The sequence below is a fragment of the Pantherophis guttatus genome, chromosome 3, assembly GCF_059756535.1.
Source record: "Pantherophis guttatus breed Tessera chromosome 3, ASM5975653v1, whole genome shotgun sequence".
In the NCBI taxonomy this organism is placed as follows: Eukaryota; Metazoa; Chordata; class Lepidosauria; order Squamata; family Colubridae; genus Pantherophis; species Pantherophis guttatus.
In genome coordinates this window covers 104,956,715-104,980,222 of record NC_142065.1, presented here as the reverse complement: position 1 = coordinate 104,980,222, position 23,508 = coordinate 104,956,715, and the positions used below count along the sequence as shown (strand labels likewise).

The 23,508-nt window shown below is 40.5% G+C and overlaps 1 protein-coding gene and 1 pseudogene across 4 annotated transcripts in view; both read left to right on the top strand.

Annotated features, from left to right (window-relative positions):
- RASAL2 (RAS protein activator like 2) overlaps positions 1-23,508 on the top strand; it is a 235,918-nt gene that overhangs the window by 51,848 nt on the left and 160,562 nt on the right. The gene's annotated exons all lie outside the window — the stretch shown is intronic.
- On the top strand, positions 6,898-10,537 carry LOC148114718 (uncharacterized; annotated as a pseudogene).

Here is a 23,508-nt window from a genome sequence, read left to right as displayed (position 1 = left end):
TGCTAAGAATATCTTAAAAGAAGTTACATTTTCACTATTGTACATTTTCAGCCCTTAATAATTCAGTTTTACTGAAGTCTTATATCAAAAGTTCTTACTTTTGTTCATACTTTTTAAGATCCTTTTCCATTTCAGACCTATTGTTATTCTCATTTTAGGCTGTAAGAGTTGTTTGGCCATGTTCTTTCCTTGTACACCTTCATGGAACAAATCAATTTTGTAAAGGTCTTTTCATTGTTTATTTTAATACCAGGGTTGTAGTTCTTGGTTAGCTTCCAATAGATTTCCTGTTTGCTCCCCTAACATTTAATAGAGGCAATTAGCATGGTGAAAAGTCATGGCAGTCTAAAGCTGAAGTAAAAGGAGTTGGGATACATTGTCTTGTTAGGCATCTTGTCAAAAATTAGCTTGTAATATTTTCCTTTCTTTGTTCACTCCATAGCCACTTCTGAAGTTGTTTCCCATTTCTGAAATTAATCTTTTTGTCACATGGGGCTGCAGTTTCGGCCTTAATCATAGTACACTCAACTGACTGCCTCTTTTTCCAGAGTTGAAGAAGAAAACTGCCGTAAAGTTAAATATTTCAATTGTGATGTAGATATCAAAAGAGGTTATATTTTATAATAGTTGGCAGTGGTAGAATTTTCCCTTTAATATTTTCTGAAGCCAGTGTTATTCTTGTTGCTATTAGATTCTTATCCTGCCTTTTTGAATATATATTTTGGTCAACTCAAGGCAGCAAACATTGTTAATACTCTGGTTCCTGGTTTTTCCCCCCTACAATAACAACCCTGTGAAATGGGTTGGGTTGAGAGATAGCGATTGGCCCAAAGTCACCCAGCCAGCTTTGATGCCTAAGGAAGAACTAGAACTCAAAATCTCTTGCTTTCTGAACTGGTAATTCAGAATGGCTGCACTGAATGAGAATCTCTGCTTTCAAACGCTGAAACAGCCACTGTGTTTCAATTTTTTTTTGGGGGGGGGGACTACGAAGACTCCTAAGCAATAAATATTGCTGAATAGAAAACATGAGAGAAATGTGGCCAGCAAAGGCCAAAGCAAGAGCTTTCCTCTAGTTAGCATCCTTGGAATCTAATATATTGTGTATTTGACTAAAATCTCATCAGATATCTTCTGAGATCCTAGGACACAAAATCAGCCATTGTCTTGTCTTGAATTTCATGTTAGCACCTACGAAACGATGCAAGAACTTTTGTGGCTTTCAGTATATAACATAAGTAGCCAACTCCTGGTATATGGAGATGTCCTCTCTTTTGTTGCTCTCAGATTGATTTCAGCTACTGGAGTGGATAGAAATTAAAACTAGAATTATTGTGCTTTCCAACTAATGTGAGTGACATATTTCAAATTTTTGTTGATTCAGTTCTTTTTGTATTTGAAAACAGTGCATAGTAACAACTTTAAACAGCATGCAGATACATCTGCCAAATGTTTCAGTGACAACAATGTAAAATTAATTACACACAAATGAAATTGGCAAAGTAATTGCAATTCTACATTATATATTTATGAGGTAGGCTCTCAGTGTAAGTTTCCTGATGGTACTTTGCAATGAGTTTTCTTAACTGCTACTGTAAATGGAAAAGGAAATGAAAAGGTATGTTTAATTGCTAATTATGATTGCTTCCCTCCCTTCCTGGAGGTTAGATGATTTAATAATTTGCCTACTGAAAGCTGAACTCCCGGCTAGAATCAAAGTGAGAGCTGTCACGTTTAAATATTGAGAGCATCTTCAAACTGTGTTTCTCAGGGAGCCATGTCATTTCTCCCTTCTCTTGGGAGAAAAGAAGGAGGAAGCCCAAGTTGGCCATGACTTGAGGGGCCTGGGGAACATCACACCTATAGCCATGGCAACTGACCAGATGACTTTGGGCCAATCTTTTTTTGTTCATTTTTTTGCTACCATTTCCTGTGGGAAAAAATAGGGAGCATTGTGTACATCACCTTGAATTCCTGAATAAAAAAGCAGAGGGTATATTTACAAATCTGTAAAATCTGACCTGGTTAGTCAATACAAAGAATACACATTTCTTAAAGCAATTGCCTTATTTTCCTTAATGTAGGATAGATAGTGCCATTTGAAGAAATATTTACCTTAGACCCAATTAAACCTTGGTTGATTTATTGTGGCAATATTTGTTTAAAAATTTCTAGGCAATTTGTTTTAAAGGCATTATTTTTCCTTTAAAAGTCATTACCTATACTTTCTTTATCTTTATGGTAATGCCCCTACTCATTTGCTACCCTTCTTTTTCAAGTCCAGTTGTATATGCTGGTGCTTTTGTAACTTCATTAAAGGAGGAGCTAATGGGCTCAAAATCATGCCATTGTAACCATTCTTTGAGCAGCATATTCTGTCATGCTGAATGGAGCAAGTTTTTTGGATGAGCATTTTGCCATAGCTAATGATACTCTGTAATGCTGAGCCTGAGCGGCGCATTTTGCCATGAGCTATTTTGCCATAGCTAATGATACTCTGTAATGCTGAGCCTCAGGAGCCTGAGTGGCGCAGCAGACTAATGCTACTGTTAAAAGGTAGTATTTAGCTTCCAGCTGCCTGCAATTACTGCGAGTTCAATTCTCACCAGGCTCAAGGTTGACTCAGCCTTCCATCCTTTCTAAGGTAGGTAAAATGAGGACCCGGTTGTGGGGGCAATAAGCTGACTTTGTATAAAATATACAAAAGTATGAAGGCTATTGCTTAATGCCTTGTAAGCCGCCCTGAGTCTCTGGAGAAGGACGGCATATAAATCAAATTTTTTAAAAAAATGCTGGGAATTTATTTCAGGCTCTCAGTGAACCTTAATGGGGATCCTTATGTTTTATTTTATTTTATTATTATCTTGTTTCTAGAAGTTGTTCCTCTTAGTAAATACCCCAATTGTTTATCAGGAAAATGTTGCAAGAAATGCACCTACTAAATAGTGCTTATTTGCTTTCAGTCATTCCTCACAGAGGGACATAGCAAAATTTCCTCCTTTCTAAGATTAAGGGGAGGCTGCATGATACATCTTTTTGTGGATCACTACTCAGGATTCAATAAATCAGGCAGTCATTTCAGTGAGTCATGTAGAAAAATGAGCTGTCTCCACAAAATGTCAAATTCTTTTTCTTGCACAGTAAGACTTAGCAATTTCAGTTACTGAGAGAGCATACTTTTGTATTTAATACAGATATATTTAAATTCCTGGCTACCAAAAATTTAGGAAACACTACCCTTAGTGACTTTGGTCTTAAAATATACGAATTCTGTTTGCTTTTCTGATTTCTAGATATTTAGTAATAGAGTTAATTTATGAAAAAGAATGGCTAGATAAAACATTTTCTTACAGATGAAAGCCTGAGATAATATTGTAACCTGAATAACTATTATGGGATTGGGAGATTGTATTGAAATTTATTTACTTGCAAATGGACAGAAACACAGTATTAGGTGTTTGTATACCATAGTTAAAATATGTATCTGACCTTGAATTCATCTCAAGGGAACTGAAATTCATTCAGTAACTTACTAAGCAGTTGCTTGCATATTTAATGACAACATCTAATACTGTATGCTAAGGTTTGTTTCTTAGAATGGATCAAGATAGGTTGACAGTAAGAACATACTAATCAGAATGCAAATGCATGGCAAATAATTAGTTGATTGGGCTTGGATGTCATTGCTTTCATACTGAACAGCTGTACTACTACAGCTCATATACGAAGACAAGCATGAGACTATATCAAGACACCAATTTCAATACAGTTTCAGTACATATTTTTAACTATAAGTTCTGTAGCCTGAACTTGTTTGAGTTTGAGTTTTTGAGTTTTATTTGATTTGTATACCGCCCTACTCCCGAAGGACTCAGGGCGGTGAACAGCCAAACAATAAAATACATAAATACAAAAATTTAAAAAACCAGTTAAAATCAAATTAAATCATTTTGGCCCAGACAAATTAAAACACCCCAATAATTTAAGAACAGATTTAAAATTTATATATTAAAAGAGGGAGGAAATTAGGCCAAGCCTGCTTGATGGAATAAAAGAGTCTTCACAGCGCGGCGGAAGGTGCGCAGATCCGGGATCCTCCGTATCTCTGGGGGGAGCTCATTCCAGACGGTAGGTGCCCCCACAGAGAAGGCTCTCCCCCTAGGGGTCGCCAGCCGACATTGTTTGGCTGACGGCACCCGGAGGAGTCCCTCTCTATGAGAGCGTACTGGCCGGTGGGAGGCTATTGGTGGTAGTAGGCGGTCCCGTAGATAACCAGGTCCTAAGCCATGGAGCGCTTTAAAGGTAGTAACCAAAACCTTGAAGCGCACCCGGAAGACCACCGGGAGCCAGTGCAGCTCGCGCAGGAGAGATGTCACATGGGAGCTCCATGTTGCTCCCATTACCACCCGCGCGGCCGCACTCTGTGCCAGTTGGAGCCTCCGGGTGCTCCTCAAGGGGAGCCCCATGTAGAGAGCATTACAATAGTCCAGGCGGGAGGTGACGAGGGCATGAGTGACCGTGCGTAACGAGTCCCGATCCAGAAAGGGACACAACTGGCGAATCAGGAGAACCTGATAGAAAATCCTCCCGGTCACGGCCGTCAAGTGCTCTTCTAAAGACAGCCGTGAATCCAGGAGGACGCCCAAGTTGCGAGCCCTCTCCGTGGGGGCCAGTGATTCGCCCCCAATAGTCAGAGATGGCGTCAACTGACTATATCGGGACGTCGGAAACCACAGCCACTCGGTCTTGGATGGGTTGAGCCTGAGCCTGTTCCTCCCCATCCAGATCCGTACGGCCTCCAGGCACCGGGACATCACTTCAAGGGCATCGTTGGGGTGATCCGGGGTGGAGATGTACAGCTGGGTGTCGTCAGCGTACTGATGGTACTCCACCCCGAAACCACGGATGATCTCGCCCAGCGGCTTCACATAAATGTTGAACAGGAGAGGCGAGAGGACCGACCCTTGCGGCACCCCACATATGAGGGGCCTCGGGGTCGACCTCTGTCCCCCTGTCAACACAGACTGCGACCGGTCAGAGAGAAAGGAGGAGAACCACCGCAACACAGTGCCTCCCACCCCTAACTCTTCCAACCGGTGCAGCATGATACCATGGTCGATGGTATCAAAAGCCGCTGAGAGATCTAACAGGACCAGGACAGAGGAGCACCCCCTGTCCCGAGCCCTCCAGAGATCATCAACCAACGCGACCAATGCCGTTTCCGTGCTGTACCCGGGCCTGAAGCCCGACTGGAACGGATCCAGATACGTTCTTGTAATTTGTAACTTGTAATTTGGGAATAGCCTTAATGAATATATCCCTGATTCAAATGTCTGTGTTACAGATATAGTACATGGCCTGATGCCTGCCAGTGTCTAAATGTTTTACTTCTCAAAAATGTACAGTATTCAGACAAATAACATTGAGCTGAGACTTCATTTTTAGTAATAACAGATTACTGAGAACCCTTCAAGACAATATTTTTGTCTTCCTATTTCCTTAGAATTTGATTTGCTTGAAGTGTTGGGAAACATTTTTGAAATCCGGGCAGGGGGAAGATGCCATCTGTAAAACATCTTGTAGGTATTTTCTTTATATGATACTGATAGTGTCAATTTACTATTGACTTTCCATAGTTTTTCCCATTTGGTTAGTTCAATACTGTATCCAAAGTTCTTCACCCATGTAATCATATTCTCTTTTACTATTTCTTCCTCTAATTTGTATGCAAGTAAAAAGTTGTAAATTTTGGTTATTAATTTCTCGTTTGGGCCCAATAGTATTTTATCCAATTCATTTGGTTCTTTTTGAATCCCATATGGCCACCAGTCAATTTCCACACCTTGTTCTTTTAATTCTTCTCTGGTTTTTAATTTCCCTTCATCGTATAAGAGTTCTTGATACATTTTCATTTTGTTTGTGTCCATAGTGTTTGGGTATATTTGTGCTTCCATTGTTGAAATCCACCGTGGGATTCTATCGTAATGATTTTTCCTAATTTCAGTCCAAATCTTTAATAATGTGTCTCTTACAATATGCCTTCGGAATTGTTCATGTTTTTTAAGTTTCTCTTCCCATAGATATGCGTGCCATCCTTTCGTCAAATCGAAGCCTTCTAATGTTAATAAGTGTTTGTTTTTGAATTCAATCCACTCTTTGATCCATGTTAATAATGATGCTTTGTGGTAGGTTTGCCAATCTGGGAGCCCCATTCCTCCTCTTTCTCGTTTCTCCTGTAGGTGTTTCAGTTTAACTTGTGCCTTCTTCCCCTGCCAAATATACTTTGATATCATCTTATCCAAATCTTTGAAGTAGGATTTTCCTGGATTTATTGGTATCACCTGAAATAGATACAGCATCCTTGGGAGGATATTCATTTTAATGGAGGCAACTTTACCTAGGAATGATAGCTGTAATTTAGTCCAAAATTCTAAATCTTTTTCTATTTGTTTGGCCAATTTATTGTAATTATCTTCCTTGAGAGTTGATAGTCTATTGGTGAGCCAAATCCCTAGGTTCTCCACTCTGTTGGAAATGCAAAAAACAAAAAGGGACATACTACCACATGTGGTGGTTATGCCCAAAAGCAAAACAATTTTGGAATAAAATCAAAACCCAATTGGAAGAAATAACAGCACAAAAAATACCATTAAGACCGGAAACATATTTATTAGGTATATTCACAAACAACTATGAAAAAGAAACAATATATTTAATTACACATATTCTGACCGCAGCGAGAATCATCTTCGCACAAAATTGGAAATCAGAAGAAATCCCAACACAAGATAAAATAATATTGAAAGTAATGGAATGTGCCGAGATGGACAAACTCACTAAAGAAATCCAAGAAAAGGAAGAATCTGAATACTACCTGGTTTGACATAAGTGGTATCAATGGCTGAAGAGAAGGAAAACCAAATAAAAGATGATTCTAAAAGATTTGAACCAACTTGTGTACCAAACGAGACATATTAGAGTTAAAACAGAACTTTAAAAAATATCATTATATAAGGTGAGATGTGGATATAAATATTGAGAAACGTAATATACCGATGTACTATCTTAGGAAATAAGTCATTACATTTAGATGTTATATATGTTGTGTATTGTTTTATTTGTACTTTTTCTTTTTCTGTGTGTGTATGTTTTTAAAATTAATAAAATAATAATAAAAAAAAGAATTTGATTTGCTTGAAACAACTGTTTGGTGGCATTTAGATTAGATTTCTGCTAAACATCTGGAACTGCGTAATAGGAGAGCTTTTATGGGAAAACCTGATTTTGAGAGCACAAATAGTGTAGCTGCTCAGTTTTGGAAGTTTCCAGTCCACTTTCAAAGGCAGCTCCACATACACTGCTGTAATCCAAAATAGGCATTCTGCGATTGTGAATAAATTATTTCAGGATTCCTTCTGTCCATGTAAGGTTATTTTTTATTTTATTATATTCCACTTTATTATTTTTACAAATAACTCAAGGTGGCAAACATATCTAACACATATTCCCCCTCCTTTCCCCCCCCCACAACAACAACCCTGTGAGGTGGGTTGGGCTGAAAGAGAGAAATTGGCCCAAAGCTGCCTTTCATGGCAAAGGCAGGACTTGAATCCATGGTATCCTGCTTTTTAATCTGGTGCCTTAAGCATTAGATCAGATAGGCACTTTGTTATAATTGCTGTATTCTCCAAAGCTGATAAACACATTGGACCCCCTTATCTACCATAATAACGCTTGATAAGGGTGTGTGTGTGTGTGTAATCCAGAAACTGAGCTTCTGAACTGAGTAAAAGCCACTTAACATAACTCAACAACTACCCACAAACACTCTAGGAAGAGACCCACATTAGTATATGGTAATCAAAAACCACATGTTTTATAGCACCTTTTCCAAGTAGCATATTTTATTAAAAGGTATAAACTTTTATGAGCTATAGTTCACTTCATCAGATGCATTGTGTAGTGAAATAGATTTAAATTGGAGTGAAGAAAGGGAAAGAAAGGAGAAACCATGTTGGTTATGAAGATACAGGTTACACTTGAGACACACTACAAACATCTTATCAATTAACAATTGTGTTAAAAACCCAATCTGACCTTTTGAGATCCCCTGAAAACTTATGCTTTTTAACTAAATTCGTTAACTGGAAAAGATGCTACCAGTTTTCCAGCTAGGAACTCGAGACTCCAGACATGAGTATCACTCTGTCTTCTGGCTCGATGGACTGGATTCAAACTTAAAGAGATGCCCCCTTTACACACGGTCCCAGTTTCAACTCAGTCCTGAGCTCATTCGGACGGATCTGGAGTTTTCTCTTGCTTAGGTTTTTTGGCTATTTGGAAGTTTTCAGATTCAATGGCTGTTGGACAATTTTTTGTGTTTCTGAGATTACTTAGTAGAAGAGCCGGCTTTGTTGGTGGCGGCCGCCATCGGGCATGCGCTGGAGATGCGACGTTCATAGGAGGGGGTTCCCTCGGCTGAGGGGCCCTTTGCTGCATCCATGCCCAGCTTTGATTTAATTTTACGGCTTCTGCTTTTACAGGGTGCCCAGCCTGCGGGCTCTCAGCTGTGAGGCGGCTAGGAGAAGACGGCCACAATTTTGAGGAGCACCGAACCATGTGTTGGCTCTCTTCAGGCAGCGAACTGCAGGGGCTCATGGAGGGGGACCGTGACTGTCTTTTGTCTCATCACTAACCCTCCGAGACTGTGAGTAAAGTAAGGAAGAGGAGGAACTTGCCTGGAGGACATTTTGGCACCAAAACAGAACTGTATGTCACCGGACACGGTGGCCATTTTGTTTGTCCCTTTAAGACAGGGAGCAGCAGCTGCCATAGGGGTCGGTTCTCGGCCCTCCAGTGCAGCTTAAGTCCTCGGAGGGGAGCAGTGTAGGGGCCCAGACCTGGGTCCCAATTACCCTGCAGTGAAGAGGAGGACCGGTCACTCATAGCTGACCGGATTGGCCATAGTGCAGCCGGTTTCGGGCAGCCCAGGTCTTATTAGTCACATTAGCTCATAGCAGCCAGTTCTGGCCTGCTGAGCAGAGAGCGACAGTGGACAGATCAACAATCTGATCTTGTCAGATACGATTTTTTGCCTCAATACAGTCGGTTCCAGCCTGTGGAGAGAGGCTTTTTAATCACATTTTCAGTTGAGGATTTGTTCCTCGTAATTCTGGTTTACTAGAGATTTTTAGGCAACTCGTTTACGGCTCTGATTGTCTCCTCTGTGACATTATGGAGCTAAGTGAAGGTTCTCATTTCCAGAGAAAGTCAGCACGTAGCACTAAGACCCAGTACCATTCTACGAGAAGTGGTAGTAAAGAGGTGGCTGCAAAGATCAAGGCCAAAGCCATGACCCTCAAGTGCCCCTCTAGAGCACAGGAGAGGGCTGAGAAATGCTTACATAATGTGTTAGAACAACAGGTGGAAAAGAGCCTAAAAGCTGCTGAAAAGCGTAGGCATTTGAATACTCAGCAGCCTTCTCAAGACACTGGTACGGGCCTAGCAAGACTGGGGCCTTCAACCCCAGTTGTTTGTTTGTTACAGCCTTGTTGCCTTCGCATTTGGGAGGAGAACAGGACTGTGGATGGAGGCCTAGTTTATCCCCTTCCACGTCAGTGGCATCACAAGCAGCTAGGCAGACAGATAGCAGGGAAGCTGAGATACCAGCCATGTACAACAATGGATTGCAGAAGCAGTTCAGCATGGCTTCGAAGCTGGTCTAAGGCTTTCCAAGCGATCACAGCAGAGGAATGAGGGGACAGTGCAGGCCCAGGGCTACGCAAACCCTGAACCAGACTGGTAAAAGTCGGATTTGGACTCTGATGCCTCAGTATCACCCTCAGATTCGGAGGACTCCTTAGCCAGGGGAGATGACCAACTCCTGACTCCTCAGGAGTTATCTGAGGAAGAGGGTCTGCTGCCGGACCAACCTGTATTCAGGGGATTATTTCATCCACATCTTTTTAAACCTTTACTGATGAAGGCTAAGATCACTACAAAGCAGGGGGACTCTTCTGACCAGGCAGGGGCTAGATCAGAGCAGGACCCAGTGGAGCTACTATTTTCTGAGCCTGTCACTTAGACAGAAACTATACCGGCTCCCCAGTTGTTTATAGTCATAATTAAGAAACAGTGGGACTCTCCGGGGACATATTCTATTATGTCTTCTTATGAGAGGAGGTTTTATAACACTACACCTGATTTCATGGAGCTCCTGCATATTCCAGAGGTGGATGAACCAGTTGTGGCGTTGTCATCATCCTCAGCCACTTTGGCAGAGCCAGAGGAGGTGCTGAAGCTGGGTGACCGTAAGTTAGAACAGGCTCTCAAGAAGGCTCATCAGGCGGCAGCCTGGGGAATTAAAGTAGCCATGGTAGCATCTTTCTTTACCAGGGCATCACTGTTGTGGCTTAAGCAAATGCAGGATAGGGTGCTGGTAACGGACCTTAGAGCACATCAGGACTTCAACAAGATAGTGGCGGCAGCGGAATATATGGCGGATGCCACCTTGACTTCCACAAAATTTGGAGCATGAGCCATCGCATCTACGGTCATGGCGAGAAGGCTTCTCTGGCTTAGAAATTGGCAGGCAGATCCCAAGTGGAGGTGGCACTTGGCTTCTGTTCCATTTCAAGGGCCTAAATTGTTTGGGGCGGCCTTAGATCCCCTTTTATCTGAACCCAAGGACAGGAAGAAGGTCCTTCCAGCACTATCAAGGAAGGTGGACGCCCAGCCTTCATCACAGTATCGAAAGTCTTATTTTCATCCCTATGGGGGACTAGGATTCAATAGAGTTCAAAGGGGTTTTTCTCAAGGTCAGGGCAGTCAATCAGTCAATGGGGGCAGTTCTATCAGCCAGGTTCGGGATTCACAGACAGGAACAGGTCATGATTCCAGTCCAGGCACCCCTTTCACAGAGGAAACTATCATTCCTTTTGCAAACCCTGTTGACTGGAGCCACACAGTTCCCATTGGTGACCGTCTTGGCCTATTTGCAGACCAGTGGGAGAGATCAACCACCGATGCATGGGTGAGGGAAACCATAACCTCAGGTCTCTCTCTCAAATTTCTCTCAAGGTTTTTTATCTCTTGCCCAAAATCAGGGGACGCAACCAAAAGAAGGTTTATGGACACAGCCATCCAGCATCTGATAGACATAGCGGCAGTGGAGCCTGTCCCATTATCAGAACAGGGGACCAGATATTATCCGATGCTGTTCATCATACAGAAAGCCTCATGGGGACTGCGACTGATTCTCAATCTGAAGGGCCTGAACAGATATTTGAGGTATCAGAGGTTCAAGATGCACTCCCTCCGGTCAATCCTGGTAAATGTCCAGAGGGGGGACTTCTTGACCTCCATCGACCTCACAGAGGCGTATCTGCCAATCCCGATTCATCGGGAACTTGAGGTTTTGCTACGATGGCAGGCATCTCCAGTACTGAGCTCTTCCATTTGGTCCAGCCTCTGCTTCCAGGGTCTTTACAAAGATTCTGGCGGTATTGGGGGCAGCACTCAGAACCAGACCGATTCGTCTTCAGGCTTACCTGGACGACATTTTGGTTCAGTCAACGTCCCAAGAATAGGTGGAGTCGGATTTGAACACCACGATCCATTGCCTGCAGGCTCACGGCTTCTCTATAAATGTAGGAAAGAGCTATTTCCGCCTGACAAATCGCCTAATGCACCTGGGGGCGGTTATAGACATTCTACAGGGCCAGGTGTTTCTGTCACTGGAGAGATTAAGAAGCATCAAGGGCTTGATACATCAGGTTCGCTCTGCCTCAAGATTGCCTTTAGCACGACTTTCAACCCTGTTAGGCAAGATGATCTCTTGCATAAACATCGTTCCTTGGGTGAGGTTTCACACCAGGCCTCTGCAATGGTTCTTGTACTGTTCCAGAAGTCGGGATGGGCCACGTCCCAGATCAAAGTCAGGGTTCCGGGGATCGTCAGAGCATCCCTGCACTGGTGGGCGTCCAGACAGATGTCACAGGGCTGTTACTTCCTAGTACAGGGGACTCTACCTGGCGGATGTTTAGTATATGGTGCTCCAGAAGGATGATTCAGGAGACCAAGGTCACAGTACAGCAGCTGCTCGAATTCCTGCAAGCAGGTTTGGAGAACGGTTAGCACCAGCAACACTTTGAAGGCAGATGGCTGATATTGCATCAGTGTTAGCCTGTGGGAAGAGGATGTCAGTGACACAACATCCAGAAGTAAGGAGGTTTCTCAGGGGGGCCACTAACTTGAGACCTGTGTTAGTATACCGCTATCCCACTTGGGATCTCCAGAAGGTCTTGCAGGCACTATCTAAAGCCCCATTTGCTTAGGACAGTTCACCTCAGCTTCTTAATGTATAAGACTCTTTTTCTCATGGCCATTACATTGGCCAGATGAATTTCAGAGCTGGTGGCACTCTCCGTGAGGGAGGACTTATGTATCTTTCATTCAGATCGAGTTGTCTTACATTTAGACCCAGCCTTTATGACCAAAATTAATTCTTGGTTCCATCGGGCACAAGAATTGGTGCTCCCGAATTTTTGTCCTAGTCCATCACATGCTAGAGAAAAGGTCTGGCATACTCTAGATGTCAGGCGGGCATTAAAGATCTACATTAAGAGGACACAGTCGTTCCGACGGACGGAGGCCCTATTTGTGTCCTTTTTACCATCAACTATGGGCTGAAGCTTACCACTTCAGCGATGGGCAGATTGATCACAGCTACCACTGCCAGAGCCTATGAGGCTCAGTCGCTCCCTCGATCCAGGGGGGTGACTGCTCATTCGACTGACCAAACATCTTCCCACCCTTGAGGACTGCCTGCTTTGGTAAGTCCCTTGTCTGGAGTCTCGAGTTCCTAGCTGGAAAATGGGTGTTGGTCCTACCTGATACACCCCTTTTCAACAGGAAGGAGAGACTCCAGCCCCACTCTAAACCTGGGGTCTGGTCAGGGGGGTGTCCGTGGGGTGTCGTTAGAGGTGCAGTATCCTGGAACCTCATTGGACATCATTGAAACTGGGACCATGTGCAAAGGGGGCGTCTCTTTAAGTTTGAACCCAGTCCATAGAGCCAGAAGACAGAGTGATACCCATGGCTGGAGTCTCTCCTTCCTGCTGAAAAGGGGTGTATCAGGTAGGACCAACACCCTATTTCTTCTAATTCTTGGCACCCACAAACAGAATTATTTTATCTGAACTGAGTATCATTAGCTCAGTCTGTTAACTCTGTTAACAGATCATCGTCAATTGTATATTGGATCGAGTGTATTTGATGCACAAATGTCAAAACCATATTTAATGTTAGATTATATATTTCTAATATTCTTGATAATGGATGATTTTTGGAAATCAATGTTATTTAGTGCCACTAACTTGACAGAGGAAACCAAATTTCTGGGTGCTCGCATCAAATTTTAAATGACAATGTTTTTCCTGTCCTATTTTATTACTGTGCTCTTTTTCCAGCTTCCTTACCACTTGCAGAATATTTTTGCTTCATTAATAATTCTAGTCATGCTTCCTGTTCTCAAAAGAATGTGTCCTTACTACAATGTGTCTGTAAACTTCCATCGCTTTTACCAATGTTCAAATCTCCAAAACAAGATTTTTGTTATAATATTTGTGATGGTATATCATAATTATCTTATATGAGGAATTGCTTCCCTTTTGCTATCATGTGGCACATTTTTTTAACAGTATGAATTATAAATGAGTTTATAATTATTAAGCATGTAGTTTACTGCGGTCATGTCTCCAATACTGAAGTCTTTTTCAAATTTGTTAATACTTTGCACCTTCTTTTTTACATGTCATGACCATCCCAATAGAAACAGCTGTAGGAAATAAGTCAATTCAATAAATGGAAGCCAGATTATTCCTGCCTTTGGTAACCCAGTGAGATTTTAGTGAACATTCTTTTGGACCCAGTTGAAACTATTAAGGAAAAATGCAATGGTTTGCTAATCAAAGACAATTGATGAATCTCTCTTAAAAACGTTCTGTTTTTAAAATAGGTATGTAACTTCTGGATTCCCTATTGAACTACTAGAACTGATAGCTAAATAGAAATTGAATATACCTCATCATCAGCATCACATTTGGTGAGAAGTAGGTGATAGGTTTCATATTTAAATGTGGCAAAGAATCACAGAATCCTAGTGCTGGAAAAGACTTTGGAGGTTTTCTACTCTAATCCCCTGTCCAAGGCAGGAGACCTTATTGCATCCTCGATAAAGGGCTGTCCAATATTTTCTTGAAGATCTCCAGCATTAGAGAACCCACAATTCTGGGAGGCAAACTGTCCCATTGGTTAATTGTTCTTAATACTCAGTATAAACCTTCATGTATTATTGTATGTACTGCTGAAAACACTTTTTAAGAGTTACGATTCTGTTGTCTCTTTTAAATAATGTCAGTAACTTTGCTTTTTTTTAGGTCAAAGGCTGGTTTAGGAATGTTTTGCCAGCACCCATTTAGCTCCAAGTTATCTATAGTATTTTACAAGCAAACTTATTGAAGAAGTTACATTTTGTAGATCATTTTGTAGATCATTTTGTAGATGTAGGTTTACCTTCAGAGTTTGCATTATCAGGAAAATATAAGGGAAATTTTGACATAGGTTGGATTGATTTCTTCTGACAATTGGCTGTACACATAATTTCAAAGTGAATATTTAGCTTTGATGCAAAAAAAAAAAATCTGAGGGAATAACAAAGGACTTGACAGGCTATAATCATGACAGAAAGCTTGCGGAGTTAGATTAATTAGTCAAGTTATCAGACAAAGGATTGAATTTCTTGCAATATTATTTACTCTTTCATAGGTACATAATAAAATCTTAAATACAAAACATGTAGCCAAAACCTAAAAAAACACGTTGGATAAATATATAATTAAAATAACAACTAATGTATTGTAAATAAAATTGCAACAGGATAAAGTCTTAGCTAAAAGGTTAGCACCCTATAATTAATGTAAAGTGGAATGCCTATATTTTTAAAACATCCTGAAAGTCAGAAAAGAAGTGATGAGATAATAGGATAATAAACTGAAATTATAAAGATTAAAATCTAAGTTAAATATTGGAAGTAAATGTCAACAGTTCTGCATAGTAGGTATGAACAGTCTTTGGTAACTCACTTCCTTTCCTTCAAGTTTTCCTTTATAATAAATGGGGAGGAGAAAAGAAAATTGCAAGGATCACTTCCGCTGATTATCATCTAACAAACTTCATTAGGAATTAGTAACATTCCTACATCTCATCTGAGCTCTGAAGCAGCGCATATGAAAAAAAATTAAGAGTAATTTGGAATTGTTATCTAATTTTGAATGATGTTTGAAGAAGAAAAGCAGAAGGAGAGATTTTTTCTTTAACTAATGTCAGCACCAATGAGTCATACTCAAATTTCTTCTTTGAAATATCTGTGCTTCTTTAGGAAGAAAGAGAAAAGGGCTTCTTGAGAGCATAGAACCCTTTACAGATTTGATGATAGATTTGAAAGGTAACTCAGCAAGGAGCCAAGATATTTAAAGATCCAGTTTTCTTCCATAGATGAAACCACAAAAAACACCAGCACCAGCACCTTCGTATGTCTCATTTGGGAATATTTCTTTCTGATTCTGTGACAGCTGGAAGTTACAACTTGTCCTCATGTAACAACCACAATTGTGACCGGTTGTTGAGAAAAGAGGTTGTTATGTGACCAGTTTGCTCAACAACCATGATTCCAGCACTCCCTGTTGTAGTTGTTAAGCAATCTCACAGGTGTTAAGTAAATTGGGTCCTTCTCTGTGCCTGCTGAGCTGGGAGGGTGGGATTTTGAGCTCCATGCCTGTAGCAGACATAAGCTTAAAATCCTCTCCCTACCTCTGGGAGACTCTCTGTGAAAGCAGGGAGAGAGGGACTCAGGGCTCCAAGCTTCTTTGGATTTAGACTGATGAAGTCCAAGCAGAGCTTGGGGTCCTTCTCTCCTCATCTTTGCATGGAGCCTGACAGGAACAAGACAAGAAGGACCCCAAGCTTCAGTACATGTTTGGATCACGGCTGCCAAAATCCAAGCATGCATGGAGCCCAAATTCCCTCCCTCCCCATCTGCTCAGAACTCTCCCTAAGCTCCGTTCAAACCTTGGCTGCCAAGATTCAAGCAAGCACAGAGAGCTCCACAGAAGCAAAAAGAGAAGGACTACAAGTTCTGTGCCTGCTTGGGTTTTAGATGCTGCAATCCAAGCAAACATGGTGCTTGGATCCTTCTCTCCTTGTTGCTATTGAAAGCAAATGTGGGAAGAGAGGGGTTTGGGGGCTCTATGCTTGCTTATAAATCCAGGCAGGCATGATGGTGAAATCCTGTTCCTTGATTCTATGGAGCTTTCTGCAGCGATGGGGAGAAACCTCTGCGACTGTTTGAATTTCAGCAGCCGAAGTTCAGGCATGCAGAGAGGTTGGGGTCCTTCTCTACGCACAGAGAGGCCAGTCCCCAGAGATAAGCAGGAGTCTTTTCGCCAAGTGGCAGCAGCTTGCAATCTTTCTTGTTGGCTTCCTCACTAATTTTCTGGGGACACCATCACAGAAGATTGCAAGCTTACTTATTTATTTCCTTACTAGATTTTTAGTCCACTTTTATTACTTTATAAGTAATTCAGAACAATGAAAATACATAATACCCCTTTCTCCTATTTTTTCCACAAAAACAACCCTGTGAGATGAGTTGGACTGAGAGAGAGTGATTAACCCAAAATCATCAAGCTGGCTTTCATGCCTAAGGCAGGACTAGAACCCACAGTCTCCTGCTTTCTAGGCTAGCACCTTAACTACTACACTAAACTGGATCTCCGTGATAGCAACTTGTAAAGTTTTTTTAGAATTGAAATTCCTACATTATTTGCTACTCATTTTTTGGTCTACTTTTGTGCCAAGCAGGTGTTGAAAGCCAATAATATGTGTTCAATTATCTAAGGCGTGAGAAGACCACATCTCCCAGATGTATTTTTTGTCGTCTTCAGTCATCTTCTTTAATATTTTGAGTCTGCAAATGGGCAGTTTCAAAATAAACTGTGCAGTTAAAATATATCACAGAAAAAAAAATCAGAACATTCAATCTTTCGGCATGTCCTTTGCTTGCCACAATTCTGTGCATCATCTAGCTGTCAGAAGGTTGCCCATCCCTATTAAAAAACAAAAAACAAGCATCATGGTCCAAGGTCCCCAAAGACATAATCCCTGACTGTAATATCTAATTGCACTGAAAATATCTCTGATGTCCTAGCCAACTTTGCAAAGTATCAGATTCCTTGCAGTGGATTCTATATTTCAAAATCAGCATTTTCAAACAACATTCTGCTGATGCATATGATTAGACTACAATTGGGATGGCCTTGGTAGCCATCCCAATTATTTCTGGTTGCCATAGCACCCTCCCACAAGATGTCTGGCATAAAGCATAGGACATTGGTGAGTGAGAGAGAGTCCCCTCTGACTTTGCAATGTATTTTGAAAGCACTCTGATTATAAGAATGTGAGAAAAGGATGCCATCACTTTCCATACTTCAAGAATCAGAGAAAAGTTGGGTTCAATCCCTAATTTTGTACTTTGGTGTGTGAATACATTTGAAGCAGAGTGTAAAGTCAGAAATGAGATTGGTGGAGAATGGTCACCATAATGTGTTCATTTGTGGACCTTTGTCTTGATGCTTTATGGCAGAAAAAGACTTAGATGATCAAATACGAAATAGACTTAAAATTAGATAGGAAAGTTAATCATTTGGAACTGTGTATGGACTCATACATGGCTGATTTTACTACCTCTGCTATATTAACATTATTAAAGATGCTAAAATGTAAGTATAAATGGTTTACAACTCAACTATTGCATTTATTGGATTTACTCTATACCAGGGGTGTCTAACTCGCATTGTCATGTTGTTGTCATGTGACATATCTCAACTTTTTCCCCCTTTGCTAAAATGAGGGTGGGTGTGGCCCAGGGGTGAAATCTAAAATTTGTAAATTTGTAAATCATGTAAAAGGTTTTAAGATCAATCCAAATTGTTTATTTTCACTACTTCCTTGCTATTGGACAATTAATTCTAAAACAATATCAAATTGTTTGCAGTAAGCTATTGAAGGAAAGATTAACTTTTATCTATTTTCTGAAAAATTCATTAAAAAGATTATATGTGACATAAAATATTTTAAATCTGAGAAAATCTGTGATAGAGCTTACGTGTTTCAAAAAGCTTCAGGTTTCTTGAAGCCTCTAACTTCCAACTGTGCACTGTTGAACCATTACCTGGCAAGAACAGTTAACCTTAAATTAGTAATTTTAAAGATCTTATACTCTTCTGGTGGCACCATGTTGATTTGCATTCCACTTAATGGGATTATTCTCTGGAGGTGACACTAATAGAGCTTTATGCTTTAATGTGCTCTGTATTTGCAGAAACCTATCTTAATTGTATGATGATTTAAAAATAGCACATAGAACATAACATTGTTATACATAGGGTAAGTGTTAAGTGGGGAAAAATTTATTTAAAAACAAAGTACAAACCAGGTTACTGCACTGAAAGTCTACACTACACTACAGTGATAGCTAGCTCTTCATTTGGCTTGTGGAGGAAGATCATTGCTGAGAACAATCTCTTCTTTCTAATGGAGTATAGAGCCATGATTGTGAACCTATGGCACACGTGCAAGAGATGCAGCACCCTCTCTGAGGGCACATGAGCCGGTGCCCCAGTTCAGCTACACGGCGCATGTGTGCACTGTCAGGTTCTGATGCCCGGCCAGCTGGTCTTTGGGTATTTATCGCACATGTGTGGTGGGCCGCACGTGCATTGCATTTTGGGGGTTCGGGCGCACGTGTGTGCATTTGCGCATGCGTGCATGTGCTTTGGGCACTCAGTCTGGAAAAGGTTAGCCATCACTGGTATAGAGGAAACTCTCCTCAGCAAATATGAACCAAGAAAGTTTTTTTAAAAAATATTCCAAACTGGTTAAACTTTGATAAATATAATTAACCATTACAACACAAATTGGTGGCAAATTGGCTACAAGTACTAGTTCTTTAGAACCTGTAAAATATTGTTTCTGAAAGATACTCTATGGACAAAGATGTTTGTAGCAACACTTTTAAGCAATGTATTCATGTTTGTGGGTGGGTTCATATTTTCTCCAATTTCTTGCATGATAAGGAGGATGCCTGATACACACAAACTATGGTTAAATGCAAAGTACCCACTGCTTTTTGTTGGATTCTATCTGTGTTCCATTTCTGCTCATCAGTAAATCTTTTTCATTCCAGATGCAAAGTTCAAAAGCATTAGTTTTTGCTAATATTTTTGTAAGGCTATGAGTTATAATCATTACAATTGTTTAATGGAAATGATTTCTATGAAAAAAGTCTTGCTTAAAGATAAATCATTCTATGCATCTTTTTCTCCAATTTATTTAAAATATCTTTAAAGTTGATTTTGTTATAAGTTCCTTTTGCCAGATCTTGGTAAATTCTTTCTCAGAACCTGACTCAGGGTTTCTGGTTCTTTGCAGTATTTGGCCCTCCTGTGGGAATTGGCAATGCATGCAATGCATATCCAAGTGATGATGCATTGCTTAAAATCCTCCCGAGCACATTGGCATCCACCAATTATATTAGGCTGGATTTTCAGGTCAGTTAGGATTCCTGCGGTTTGTGTCATTTGGGCAGGAGTGTGAAAATTGCCATCGTATCTCAAATGGGGAGGCTGGAAAACTGCTGTTCAGTAACTTAAGTGAGCAGCATATGCAAGAGCCCTGAAGCTTACTCAGTGAAATTTATTTTTAGAATTGGTAAGAATATTCTGCACTATATACTTTATCTGTGTTTGAATTCTTTTTTCTAACCAAAAACAGGGAATAATTTAAAAACTTGCTGGCTTGCAGTTACTGGAATACTTAAAAATCTGAGCTTTTAAATACTTGAAATATAACTATGAAAACCACATTTTGTTTTTTAGAATAAATTTATTGAACAAATTTATTATTATAGCAGTGCAAGATTCAGTATTAATGTTGGTCAGGTAATATGACCAGCAGATTAGCAAAGAACAATAAAGCTTGTCTCATAAGCAGATTCTAATTATTTTCTGTGATTTTCCATCCACCTAATTCTTAAAAATCTAATCAGGATGTCAGTTGTCTGAATGCTATAATTTCATAAATAAAAATAGTGACATTCTTATACATAAGTGCATGAGTCTTGTGGTGGAGTCAGTGGTCCAGAAGCTGGGGTGAGCTGAGAGGCCAACATAATAACTCAAACTAAAATGTGCCACAAGTAGAAAATAGGAACCCAGAGTGCATATAATAAAAGTGTGCCAGATGACAGAAGCAGGGAAGTCAGCCTCAGACCATATAACAAGTTTGTCTTCATTGTTTTTGCAAAGCTGTAAATTTTTCAGTCAATATAATTAAGTAAATAAATATGACATAATAAAACAATTAAAAAGCAATCCATTAAACATAGAATATAAAATTCCTTGAAAGATTATACAGCAGGAGAAATAGGAAGTGAATTAAAAGAACTGAGGAAAAAATCCCTCTTAGGCACAAGAAAAGAAGACAATATGGGGCCAGTAACCTCCTTGGAAGGATGTTCTGTTATCAAGGGGATAGGTCTGTGATCCACATCCTGAGTAAACCACCTGTTGTACTTCAATATATGAGGTATATATTGAGCAGATTCCCATCTAAAGGGAATGCAGTAGGAATGTGTGGGGAAAGTAGTCTTTCAGATACGGTTACAAAGTACTGTAAACACAAGCATTTTTTCCTGCATTTCAAATGAACTAGAAGAGTGTTGGTGAACTTTTTTGGAACTGAGTGCCAAAATGGGAGCGCGTGCATGCGCACTGGCCACCTGCTCTTCTGGTTTCTGGCATGCATACATGCACAAAGACCAGGTGGTCAGTGTGCATGCGGGTGCTGGAAACTGAAGAGCAGCTGCCCGGTGTGCATGCGTGTGCCGGGAAGATGATCTTCCCGTTTCTGGCATGCACATGCTCACTGACCACTTGGTCTTCTGATTTCTGGTGCCCGCATGCACACTCGCCACCTGGTGTTCTGGTTTCTGGCACCCACACACCAGTTGGCTGGTGTGCATGCATGCGCCGGAAATCGGAAGATCATTTTCCCGGCGTGCATATGCGCACCGGGCGGTTGCTCTTCCAGTTTCTGGTGCTCCTGCGCATGTGATCATTAGCTGGCCGGCACTCTGGAACCCAGAAGAGCAACAGGTGACAGCTCACGTGCCCGGAGAGATGGCTCTGTGTGCACACATGCCATAGGTTCGCCATCACGAAACTAGAAGAAGATCAGGAAACATCTTTCAATCAATACTGTATTATAACATTCAGATTGATTCCATACTTTGCCTTATCGTATTTTGTATTTGCTGGAATTTCTTTGTCAGCTTCAAGGCCAGCCCCATGTATCATACATATTTGATTCAAACTAAAGCAGTTTAAATCATGGATTTATAAGGAAAGAACAGGTTATTTATGTAGTATTAGTATTTTAGTATTATTATTTTAAATGTACAGTATTTCTATCCAACATTATTATTAAAAAGAGTTCTAGGAATTTAAATTAAAATAAAATTTCTCCATGATACTTCTTCATTTGATGCACACTGCATTACTAAATATGCAGGTTTTAACCCACTGTAGTACTTTACAACAATGAGGAAGATATACTTCGTAAACCTTTTATTTGCTCCACTATTTGACATAGAATAACAGAATAACAGTTGGAAGGAATCTTGGAAGTCTTCTAGTCCAACGTTCCCCAACCTTTCCAAGTTGACAACCCAGCGTGGGGGGATGCTGAGATGGTTTTGTGTGAGGGGCAGGTGCATGCCCGCTGCTTGTGCAAGAGGGCTGTATGCACATGTATGCGCCCCACAGCTTTCCACTCATACAGACCAGGGGTGAAATGCTACCGGTTCGGACCAGTTTGGCCTAACCGGTAGCGATGGCGGCGGGTGGTTCAGAGAAATGGTAGCAACAGCAGCATGAGGCTCCACCCACCAGCCCAGTTGTCGTTATTTCCTGGTTTTAACAGGAAGTAACCTGTTTTTTACCCTCTGCGCATGCACTTCCGAACTGGTAGGGAAGGTAAATAGATTTCACCCCTGATACAGACCTGTTGCGAATAGGCTACAGCCTGGTAGTGGCCCATGTGCTATTGTGCTATTAGATAAAATAGGGAGATCTACAGACTTTTATATAATTCAGTGGAACAGAAATTGGCTTTATTTGGAAAAGGTATTCTTTTGTTGATTTCTAATCCTCAATTACTGTTCTACTGTTTATGCTAATAATGAATGCCTTTAGAAATAGCAGGACATTCTATTAACTGATTCAAATTAGAATTGATGCCTGTAGCTGAAAATGTGGTTATCTATCCATTTAAGGAATATCAGTTCTGTATTTGTACCAAATCCATTAAAAATCTAGGGACGTGTATACCAAAAGATACAATTCAATAACATGTAATATAAATAAAATATAGATAGAGGTTTCTTCAGATATTAATAGATGAGAGTCATTAAATCTCAACCTTTGAGGAAAGTTGAATGTTCTCTAAATGAATATTATTCCCAAATTAATTTATATTCTGAGAATAGACACAAACACAGATAAACAAACAGACGGATAGGATAATGGTTAGACCCCAACTTTAGTGCAGGTGATCAGGCTTCAAATACTGGCTGGTACCTACCTTACCAGTAGGAGTCCTTGGCCAAAGACCCTTAACATTTCACTTTCTACTCAAAATATGAGAGTGACATAAATCAATTTAGTTTTTCCCCGCACCTCTTCCAACTATGCTTTCCCTTGTTCTGGCTTCATACGGACACAATCATATAGCACAGCAATATCTATATGTGTGACTTCAGTGTTTGGTGCATTTCTAAAAACCCCCAAAAAACTCTGTCTTCACAATTGGATGATTACTTATTGATCTATAATTTACAACAACATTTGTTTTCTCCCAAAGCCAGCATTTTTTAAAAAAATATATTCTAATATGACTTCTAGGAGAACTAGAGTGTGAGCCATTCCCTTGAATTTGGCTTAGAGTAATGAGTTATAGTGAGTGTGTTCTAGCTCAGTTTCTAGTACCTGTTTGTGGCATCTCCATTTCCAGATGTCTTGGTAGTTGTTGTATTTTAAACAGCTGACTCTAGATAAATTAAGGGGAGGGGAGGAATCCATATACAGGTAGTCCTCAATTTACAACTTATAATCATTTGTTTAGTGACTGCTTAAACACTGAAAAAAGTTACTTCTGACCATTCTTCATATTTATTATGACCTTTACAGCATCCCCTTTGTCATGTGATCAAAATTTGGATGCTTGGCAACTGACTCATATGTCCTGGGGTCATGTGACCCATATGTCTTGGGGTCGTGTGATCACGTTTTGTAACTTTCTGACAAACAAAGTCAATAGAGAAGCCATAAACAA